This window comes from Xyrauchen texanus, chromosome 14 (assembly GCF_025860055.1).
Source record: "Xyrauchen texanus isolate HMW12.3.18 chromosome 14, RBS_HiC_50CHRs, whole genome shotgun sequence".
Classification (NCBI taxonomy): domain Eukaryota; kingdom Metazoa; phylum Chordata; class Actinopteri; order Cypriniformes; family Catostomidae; genus Xyrauchen; species Xyrauchen texanus.
Window position 1 is genome coordinate 4637069 of NC_068289.1, and position 12064 is coordinate 4649132.

Below are 12064 nucleotides of genomic sequence, written 5' to 3' on the forward strand. Positions count from 1 at the left end.
GGTGATGGCCACCCTCGTGGTCCAGGAACAACATCTGTGTCTGGACCTGGTTGAGATACTTATACTGAACACGAGTGGTGGTGTAGTGGTCTAAACTTCATAACTGGTAAACTGGTAATCAGAAGGTCGCTGGTTCGATCCCCACAGCCACCACCATTGTGTCCTTGAGCAAGGCACTTAACTCCAGGTTGCTCCAGGGGGATTGTCCCTGTAATAAGGGCTGTGTAAGTCGGCCGGTTCTGATGAGTCCAGAGGACGCCTCACTAGGACATCCTCCTCAGTCACTAACCCGCCCCCCAGCTGGGTACGCGGAGCAAGGTAAGTGCTTTGAGTCTTTTCTCAGCACACATGCCTCAGGGTGCAACTTTGCCTCCCAAAGCAACACTATCTGCTCCCCGGCACTGCAAAGCTCCACCAGATATGTCAAAAGCAATCGTCCCCTTAGTGCCCCTCGCGCAGAGCTTGGACACGTGGCTTACGCTTTCCAACCTGTCGTGCTGGCTGGCCAGGATCATCCGACTCGGCTACGTGATTCAGTTCGCCAGGCGCCCACGCCGTTTCAGCGGCATCTGCCCCATCTCGCTGCATGGCGAAAAAGCCAGCAACCTGTGCATGGAAATCAGTACCCTTTTACAAAAGGATGCGATAGAGCCTGTCCCTCCAGCCGAGATGGAGAAGGGTTTCTACAGCACTTACTTCATCGTACCCAAAAAAGGAGGTGGGTTGAGGCCAATCTTGGACCTGAGAGTTCTCAACCGGGCTCTGCACAAGCTCCCGTTCAAGATGCTCATGCAAAAACACATTCTAACATGCGTCCATCAAGATTGGTTCACAGCAGTAGACCTGAAGGTCACGTCAGGTGTTCCAGTACAAGGTCCTCCCCTTCGGCCTGTCCCCCCGCCCTTGCCCCGCTAAGGGAATTGGGCATCCGCATACTCAACTACCTTGATGACTGGCTGATCTTAGCTCACTCTCAAGAGGCACTATGCACACACAGGGACCAGGTGCTCAGGCACCTCAGCCGTTTAGGGCTTCAGGTCAACTGGGAAAAGAGAAAGCTCTCCCCCGGTTCAGAGCATCTCTTTTCTTGACATGGAGTTAGACTCATTCTCAATGATAGCGTGCCTCACATCGAGCGCACGCAGTAAATGCTGAATTGCCTTTTGTCATTCAAAATAGGCACTGCAGTCCCACTAAAATAGTTCCAGAGGCTCCTGGGGCATATGGCATCCTTGGCCGCAGTCGCGCCGCTAGGGTTAATGCATATGAGACCCCTTCAGCACTGGCTTCAGACTCGAGTCGCGAGATGGGACGTGTGCAACGGGCATGCAGCTGCTGGCTCCTGATCAGGCCAGTGATTACTTTGGCACATCAACTGCCTAGAGTTCTTCTTGCCCTGCAGAGGTTCCTCCCACTGATCCGAGGTAAGCAAGTCTCGATCCGTTCAGACAGCACCATAACGGTAGCGTACATAAAGCAGAAATGGAATGCTGTCTCCAAACAGAGGCTCACCCACTGGGTAGTCGACACCATTGCATTGGCCTATCGGACCCAGGCCATTCCCAACCCCTTGCAGGTTCAAGCACACTCTACAAGGAGCGTGGCACCTTCGTGGGCACTGGCCAACGTCACCTCCTTAGCAGACATCTGCAGAGCAGCGGTCAACACCCAATACCTTTGCGAGAATCTACAATCTCCGGGTTGAGTCGGTTTCATCCCGTGATTTGTCAGGTCTGAGCATGTAGAACTCAGTAACACGGGACAACTGACCATGTATACCGCTTGCGTTAGAGCATTTCCCCTCCACTGAGGCGAACACATGAGCTTTTTCTCCCAGGTGAGCCCACAAACTTGCGCTCCCTGGATGTTCTTCCTCCCTAGCCCTCTGGCTTGCGAATTCAGCAGAGGAATTGCCGACCAGACCCACTACTATTACTCTGTACTGGTATAGGTGCTCCATAGGTGCTGGTTATCATGGTAACCCCCTGTGATGTATTTTCTGCAGTCCATGCTGCCCCGGTCGCCATGTTTGTAGAGCTCATCCCTCATTAGGCAGGACCTACCAATGCGCCACTTTCATGTGTGCCATAACTGGCCCATGTGACATATTTGCCACATATTTACCTCCCCAGCCTGGGCAGGATGAGGTCTCCGCGGGGTCTTTTCCCCCTGAAATAATAGGACTGGAAAAGAACGCATTCCGCAATGTGTGTTATAGCTAGATGGCCCCAGCCGCATCTAACACTCTATGAGGAGAAACATAGAGAGAGAAAAGGGTGGCGCGGCCTGCTCCCATGCTTGTCACGTTGCTTGTTCCCACCCCTCAACGGAAACCTTGGAAAAAATAAAAACAATATGACCTCTTAGTGGAGCATTGGGGAAGGTTACATGCAGTCTGATGCCCATGCTCCTTTGGTACGCTACAGCTTGCTTTCACCAGCATCAGCAGATCACGTAACACGGTTCAGTGTAGGTGGTGTTATTGAATAGGGGACCCTTGTGTCACTACAATCTACACAACTTCGAGTGAGTGACAGAATGGGAACGTCTATGTTACTAGTGTAACCCCCGTTGCCTGCAAGTGTCCCACTTGCCACAACACTGTACCAAGCTGCTGTAATGGCTGAACCGTATCCTCGGCAACTCGGAGAACCTGACAGAACAGATGCACGATCCCCACATTTCTACCCATATGTCCGGGGACGGAACATGCAAATTCTGTTCGCCAATTTGAAATTGGCCTTTTCTCATATTCAGAGGTATCTGAGGCTCTCGAAAGAAGCCCCTTGTGTCACTACAATTGACACAACGTCTTGCTCCCTCCATCAGGGAATGGGGGTTACACTAGTAACCTAGACTTTCTTTCCGCTGTGTTGACTTGTTGTTTGGTTCCATCCTATGGTGTTTGTTTTCCAGTCTGTTCATGCAGTGGCGCCTGCAGCTGTACGGCCATACCATGAGTGCTCTGCTCGACCAGAGAAATATTTACTCTCAGAATATTAAATCAATCATGAAGTGTCCCGTATTTCTGTAGGCTGTAGTCTGAAAAAATGCTTCTCACAAAGTCACCAGAATTGAATGCTTTTGCGTTGTTTTTGCAAAAAAAATCTCACGGGGGAGCATGCTCCCGGACCCCCCTAGATATAAGGTTATATTGGGCAGATTTCTGTGCGTACCCTCACATGCAATTAAATTTGTTCACGCACATGCACACTTTTCAAAAACCCATCAGAATACCGCTTATGCATTTACATGGCCACATTAAACTACATTTTTGAGGAAAAACCTAGGTGTGTTAAAACGCTAGTCAAAGTTTGTCTGGAATGTAAATTATTCAATATTATTTTCTTGTTTTAGAACTATTGTGTAAGAGCAATATCACACTCACAATTTTGCTGTTGTATTGTATATCAGCACAGCTGTGATTACCAACAGCCCACTACCTGCATTACAACAGCACTCTTTCTTGCGTGATATGGTGTAACGAATCCCGCCTCTTCGGCTCAACCCATTCCCTCGTGTTCCCACACTAGTTCAGTTTCCCCGAGCGTTCATGCTCGCTCGCATTCTCCCCCCTCGGGCACTCATGCCCGCTCCCTATCGCCAGAGTATTAGACGCTTCCGCACTCGCCTCTCAGCCCCTCATTGCACACACCTGCCACAGTCCCAATCACCTGTCATTCGTTTCACCTGCACCGCTGCTTTGGTTCACTATATCTACCACTACACATTCATTTCAGCATTTGTTGGTTATCGTATAGTTTACCCCTGCACTTTGCCAGCTACTAGTGATCCCCTAGTTTATCCTTGTCCTTTCTACTTGCTAGATTACCCTGCTATATATTTGATTACCCGGCTTGACCCCTCGCTTCCCTTGACCACTCTATTTGTAGATTTGCCCTTCTGTTTCATCCTGATTACCCGGCTCTCGACCCTACGCTTTCCTCGACCATTCTCTCTGGATTTTCCTTATTGTACCTTCGCCTGCTCTTATAAAAATAAAAGCAGTTTTGATATACATTGTGACTGTCTCATCTTGTGTGTGCGAGTGTGGGTTACAGAATAACCAACCCCACCGCAGGCAGTCACAATGGAAACCGCTGAAGATTTCCGCAGCTCATTGGAGCCGGATTTGCACGGCGCTTTCGCCCAGGGATCTACGATCGGCCAACACGACCGAACTCTCATGACTCAGGGACAGCAGATTCAGGAGATCCTGCAGGCGATGCGTGCTATTTCTACTCAGTTTTTATCTGTTCGCCTGCACCTGTCCCTGTGTCCGTTGATGTTCCCACTGGTGATGTTCCCAATGCATTCCCCAGCGCCGCTGAGCTTTCAAACCCCGAGCGGTTTGGCGGTTCGTCGGGCGCTTGCCAGGGGTTTTGATGCAATGCTCTGTGTACATGATGTATCACCCCTTTTGCAAACCGACTGTGAGAAGGTGCACTTTGTTATTTCACTGCTCTCGGGCAAAGCACGGCAATGGGCCACCGCATTGTGGGCGGCGCAGAGTCCCCTGTTGTTATCATACAGTCAGTTCTGTCACCAAATTGCCGTGGTCTTTAATCACCCGTCAGCTGGCGAGATCTCGGCAGCCGCCTCATGTTTTTAAAGCAGGCGTCGCGCCGCGGCCGCCGCCCTACGCACTCGATTTTAGCACCATTGCCGCGGGTAGCGGGTTCAGCGACCGGCATTATTAACTGTTTACCGCCTGGGGTTGAATGATCGACTCCAGATGGAGTTAAGCGTGCGCGGGAGTCGCTGTCACTGGAGGACTATATACAGCTCTCTATCACCGTGGATAATCTGCTTCGGGATCGTGCTTTTGAGCCCTTCTGTAGTCAAGAGCCTCCAACAGCTCGCAACCCATCGAGACCCGTAGCTTCCGAGCTCTTCGCTATTGAGCCCATGCAGCTGCGGCGCCCCACTAACTCTGGCGGGCGAACCAGGCGGCTGAAGCTGAACCTCTGCATGTACTGTGGCAACCGGGGCACGGCGTTAATTCCTGCCCGCTCTGCCCTCGAGGCTCTCTCTGGAAGCCAGGTGAGAGCGTCTGTTTTTCTCAACATTACCCAAAAACAAGTCTGCCTCCCAGTAGCGTTGATTTTTAACAATGTCTCTTTCCCTACCCCAGCCCTAGTGGATTCGAGGTGACAGGGAATTTTTAGGCGATGGCTTGGTCAGGAGCTGTCCATCCCCTCTGTCGGTCGTACCACCCCTCAGAATCAATTCTCTGGATGGGGCACCCCTCGAACAGGTCTCATCACCCTCCGGACCATGCCATTGTCCCTCCAAGTGGGCCTTTTCCACACGGAGGTAATCCAGTTTTTTATTATACACTCCCTAGGGACCCTGTGGTTTTAGGCCACCCCTGGTTAGCGCTCCATGACCCCCATATTTCCTGGCGCGCGGGGAGCTGTTGCGCTGGACAAACCACTGCCTATCCCACTGTATTTCCCTTCCTGTGTCCTCCACCTCCGTAGAGAGCCCGAAGTGGAGTCGGTCTGTTACCATCCCACCTGACTATTCTGCGTTTGCAGGCGTGTTATGAGACCCAGATGCGCCTTCCCCCCACCGTAGTAGTGACTGTGCCATTGAACTCCTCCGGGGACTCCACTCCCCAAGAGCCGAGCCTACCCTCTAACATTGCCCGAAACCAAGGCCATGGAGGATTATATCGATGAAGCACTCAGGCTGGGCATCATCCGGCCGTCCACATCCCGGTGGCGTCCGGTTTCTTCTTCGTGGGCAAAAAAGATGGCGGACTCCGCCCCTGCATCGATTACGGGCCCTAAACAAGGCCACTGTGAAATTAGCCTACCCCCTACCTCTCATCCAACCGTCCCTCGAGCAGGTCAGTAAGGCGAAAGTCTTCACAAAACTTCGACCTCAGGAGTCGCGTACAACCTCGTCGCGCATCCGCCAAGGGGCGAGTGGAAGACGGCGTTCATCACCACTAGGGGGCACTATGAATATTTGGTGATGCCGTATGGCCTCGCCAGCGCCCCTCAGTGTTCCAGTCATTTATGAGCGGCGTCTTCGAGACATGCTAGACCGCTTTCTTCTCGTCTACATCGACGACCTGCTGATCTACTCCGCCACGCTCTCCGAGCACACCGTCCACGTCTCGAGGGTGTTGCAGAGACTACGTGAGCATGATCTCTTTGTTAAGGCCGAAAAATGTGCCTTCCACCGCCCCTCCGTCTCATTCTTGGGCTATGTCCTATCAGCAGGAACCATGGAGATGGAGACCGACAAGGTGGCTGCGGTTCTGTCTTGGCCCGTGCCGAGCACGCTCAAGGAACTACAGCGGTTCTTGGGTTTAGCCAACTACTACCGGCGTTTTATCAGGGACTTCGGCAAAATCGCCGCACCCCTCACGTCCCTCACGCGGGCAACCCGAAGTTCCTCACCTGGAACACACCTGCCCAGCAAGCCTTCCAGGCCCTTAAAGAGGCCTTCACGACCTCGCCGGTCCTTCAGCAGCCCGACCCCACTCTCCCGTTAGGTGGTAGAGGTAGACGCCTCTGAGGTAGGGGTGGGGCTGTACTCTCCCAACCCCACGGAACTCCTGCCAAGTTAAAACCGTGTGCGTTTTATTCCCACAAGCTGTCTCCCCGAGGAAAACTACGACGTCGGGAATCGAGAACTGCTGGCCATCAAGCTGGCCCTGGAGGAGTGGCGCCATTGGCTGGAGGGCTCAAGGTTCCCCTTTGTCGTCTTCACTGATCATAAGAACCTTGAGTACCTCCGCGCAGCCAAGAGGTTAAACCCTCGGCAGGCCAGGTGGGCAATGTTCTTCACCGGTTCAACTTCACCGTAACCTTTCGTCCGGGCTCCCAGAACCTCAAGGCGGACGCCCTGTCTCGCCTGTTAGGCCGTGGTTCGAGACTCCGGGTCAGAGAACATCCTCCCCATGTAGATCCGTCGTAGCACCCGTCCAGTGGGAGCTGGCGGAGGCCATCCTACAGGCCCAGGGTGGCGAACCCACGCCTCCTCAGACCCCCCAACAGAGTATATGTCCCCACTGCTATCCGCCCCCAGCTCATGCAGTGGGTACACACCTCACTTTGTTCTGGCCACCCGGGATTACCCGATCCACCCAACTGCTCGCTAAGAGATATTGGTGGCCCTCACTCGTTGATCGACATTTCTGACTTTGTCCTCTCTTGTCCAGTTTGTGCCCAGTCTAAAGCGCCCGCCACCTTCCTGCAGGTCTCCTCCAGCCATTGCCCGTACCTGACCGTCCGTGGTCTCACATAGCCATGGACTTCATCACAGATTTGCCCCCTCCGGCGGCCGGACCGAGATCCTGGTGGTCATTGACCGTTTTCGAAGATGTGCCGTCTTATCCCTCTGCCGGGTTGCCCAATGCTACACAGCTGGCCGACCTGGTGATAACCCACGTCTTCGGAACTTTGGCATTCCGAGGAGATCACCTCTGATCGGGGCACCCAGTTCACATCCTGCTTCTGGCGAGCTTTCAGCGACAGGCTGGGCATCCAGCTCAACTTCTCCTCGGGATACCACCCTCAAACCAATGGCCAAACCGAGCCTCAACCAAGAGGTAGGCAGGTACCTAAGGTCCTATTAGCCCAAAACCAAGGCAGCTGGCACACCTACCTCCCTTGGGCCGAGTATGCCCAGAACAGTCTGGTCAGCTCCTCTACACACCTCACCCCCTTCCAGTGCGTCCTCGGCTACCAACCACCTCTATTTCCGTGGGAGGCTAACCCCAGTGGCGTTCCAGCGGTGGATGCCTGGGCCCAGAGAAGCGCCCAGGTCTGGAGGGCCACCCATGACCGCATACAGCGCTCGGTCCAAACCCAGAAAGCTAAGGCAGACCGCCCGGCGCCGTCCTGCCCCCTGTTCCATCCGGGCCAAAGGGTTTGGCTCTCCACCCGTGACATCCGACTCCGGCTGCCGTCCAGAAGCTAAGTCCGAAATACATTGGGCCCTTTAAAATTATGTCGCGTATTAACCCGTCACCTATAAGTTACTTTTACCACCCGCTACAAAATTTGTCCTGTGTTTCATGTGTCCCTTCTCAAACCAGTGCACTACAGCCCTATGTTTCCACCCACGGCAGCCCAGACACCCCCTCCACCACTTTCGATGTCGGTGGCCAGCCCGCCCTATACAGTCCGGGCTCTACTTGACTCCCGGCGTCGAGGAGGCGAGTTGCAGTACCTGGTCGATTGGGAGGGCTACGGACCTGAGGAACAGTCATGGGTGCGATCTAGGGATGTCTTGGATCCAGCTCTCAAACTGGACTACCACCGCCAGCATCCCGATCGCCCGCACCACTTCCTAGAGGTCGCGCCCCTCGTAACGGCCGGCCGTCAGGAGCCGCCCGTAGCAGAGGGGAGTACTGTAGCGAATCCGCCTCTTCGGCTCAACCCATTCCCTCGTGTTCCCACACTAGTTCAGTTTCCCGGCGTTCATGCTCGCTCGCGTTCTCCCCTCGGGCACTCATGCCCGCTCCCTATCGCCAGAGTATTAGGCGCTTCGCACTTCGCCTCTCAGCCCCTCATTGCACACACCTGCCACAGTCCCAATCACCTGTCATTCGTTTCACCTGCACCGCTGCTTTGGTTCACTATATCTACCACTACACATTCATTTCAGCATTTGTTGGTTATCGTATAGTTTACCCCTGCACTTTGCCAGCTACTAGTGATCCCCTAGTTTATCCTTGTCCTTTCTACTTGCTAGATTACCCTGCTATATATTTGATTACCCGGCTTGACCCCTCGCTTCCCTTGACCACTCTATTTGTAGATTTGCCCTTCTGTTTCATCCTGATTACCCGGCTCTCGACCCTACGCTTTCCTCGACCATTCTCTCTGGATTTTCCTTATTGTACCTTCGCCTGCTCTTATAAAAATAAAAGCAGTTTTGATATACATTGTGACTGTCTCATCTTGTGTGTGCGAGTGTGGGTTACATATGGCTTCATTTTCCAAACATTAAAATGACTACATTCCCCTTTATACAACATAGGGTCATAATAATTTATTTTTGGACATCAACCCTAAATGTAATTTTACCCCACATGTGAACCATTTAAAAGAAAAATAACCTAATGCAAATGTGTGAGACTTGATTGTAGATGAAAGGAGAAAAATAAGGAAGTGGCAAAGGATGTTAGATGTAGAAATAAAGAACAAAAGAATTTCTGCCAGCGTTTCAGCTGTAAATCCCCTAAGTTGAGATGGGCAGAGGCATTTGTCTCATTCAGTAGAAATGATTGACATGTTGTGAGGAAAGATCATCGCACCTTGAAGAGGCCATCTCTGCTGATTGAACTATGCTATAGGCAGTCATGTGTTCACTAATGTTCTGTCCCTCTAGTGTGTATCATCAAAGCCAACCCCTTCATTCAGTTTTAGATGACTATGCACCTCTTGCATGCCAACTAACTCAACAAGAAGCGTGGTGACAGGTAAGAGGACATACCAGGTGTGTTAATCCCCTCAGGATGTAAATAGCATAAAATGGTTGTGATGAGTAATAGTAATAGCCTGTCATCTCATTGATGTGTTTTGGACTAAACACATGGGAAAACACTCAATGTTTTGGGTTGTTTTGTAGATTTTTACCATGGATTGCAAAGAAGGTTATTATGTAGACCAGCTCTTTCCTCTAGTTTGAGTTAAGGTTTGTTTGGGCTTATTATCTTTTTTTATACTTAATAAAAGGAAGTAGAATTTTGGGTTCACTGTAATATCAGATGAGGTCATCAACATCACAAACCTCACCACAGCACTGCCTGAAATACAACTACAACTGAGACATTCCCAAAGAGAGCATGCAGGTCTGTAATGACTGGCAGTGTAGGTTTGCAGCTGCTATAGCCTCGGGCAGAAATGACAACGGCAGTTTAATCTGTTTGTTACCTTTGCCTGTGTTTATAGCAGCTCTATTTTCAGAGGAGCTGGAGGAATGTGGACAGCAGATCTAAAAGAAAAGGTGTTCTGACTAAAGAATATTTACTTTCCAAATCCTGCACATTACAGAACTCTTAAAATAAAAAGAGCTTTGATTCACTTTGACATTTCAGATCAAATCACAGCATTTATTTGTGTGTCATGTTCCTTGTGCATGCATTTTATATACTGTATATATTTCTCAGTGAGATACCAACTAATCCAAGTGCATGCCGGGAATGCATATAATACAGAAGATAAAACAGATGCTTTAGTCTCTGATTTCTGTTTCTTAATGACTTTTGACTAATACTACAGATAGTGCTGTCACAGTGACTTTCCACTTGAGATAATTTTCCTAAAAATGATCTCCTATTCTTCCAAGAACATTCAAGCATCACTGTAGACACTTTAAATATTGCACTTGAGAAGCAACATATGGAATCACCATAGATTAGTGTTATATGCCACCTCATATTTGTTTTTAATGAACTGCTGCTTTAACCTTAATGTTCTGTTTGGGGCTTGAGTGAAAAGAACAAAGTTTGATGAAATTAGAGTTTAAAAGATAAACACCATAATCCAAGATGGCAGCAGGGACTATTAAGAGATGAGCCACTTCTACTAAAATGAATTGGAGAAGTTGGAATGCCCAATGGTCAACGGATGTGGAAAGAAAGTCCCGCCTTACAGGTAAAAAAGCAAATCACATTTTAGATACAGACATCGCCTGTTAATCAACTCAAGAATGCACATGCAAATTAGCTATACAAGCCTATAAAGTGTGTTATTTAGTGTAATCTGATGTAAAGAAGCACAATTTAGTTCACCATTGTTGTCAGATATTACTGCTGATCTGAAATATGTTTTTTAATCATAATCTTAACCAACAGCTTCAAGTAGATATGAGCTGCTTGTTTACATAGAAAATAGCTGCCCGAGAGCATTCCAAAGATGGTCGCCGAATGGACCGACTTGCTAGAAATACTTTGATGGTGGCCACTGTAATGGGTGGAGTTTTAATGTAAGGGGTCTATTAAAATTAGCAAAAGGAGATACATTAGATAAAAAAAGAGTTTGGTTTCTTGGCCAAACAGTTGAAATGGTATGCACAAAAGAAAAGTAAATTTTTCAACTTCTGGCTGTTCTAGAATTTGTCCTAGAGTCCGCAAATTTGCACTGGGGGCTATTTCCTATCAGCGTGCTAAATGTAATAATTTTTCTATGTATGGTTCATATAAGGCTGCCATAGACACCAAGCTAGCAGAATAATAATACAAAAAATACCAGATAAAATAGGGACCACGCACCTTCTGTGCCAAAAAACGTAACATTGCGGAATGTTCAGAAATGTAAATCCCAACCGATGTTTTCACACACACAGACACCAAAGGGCCTGACAGCCCTGCATCTCTCCCAGCATGATGCTAGCACGTTTTTAGCATGTTTTAGCACTTGATTTTAGGTCATTACTTATTGGCTGCTTGTTAATATAAATCCTCTGAGGGAGATCTAGCATCATAATAACACATGCTAGCATCGCCTAGCAAAGTGTTAAAACATGCTAAAAATGTGCTAACATCATGCTAACAGATGCTAGCATCACCTTACGAAGTGCTAAAACATGCTAAAAACGTTCTAGCATCATGCTAATACATGCTAGTATTGCCTAGCGAAGTGTTAAAACATGATTAAAACGTGCTAGCATCATGCTAACACATGCTAGCATCGCATAGTTATGTGATAAACATAACACCTACATGCTACCATCATGAAAAACACATGCTAGTAACATTCTAGGACCATAATTTTAGTGCTTAGCAACAAGTTATAACATGCTATTTGACGAGTTTTGCCACGGCAAGCACCACTCACATTTTCTTCAGGAAATGTACCTATCTAGTTATTATCATTATTATAAACATTATAATAAACAGATATATTTGTATTATTCTTTTATTGTTCCTTTTATTAATATTATTATTACTGGGGTTATTATATCACTGGGGTTTCTGGGACCCCAAACCATTAAACACTCAATGTAAAAGACAACACAAGGGTTAAATATTCACTTTCATTCTTCCTCCAGTGTCTGTGTGAGCTGCTGTTTCTCTGCTATGCACTGTTCATTTCAG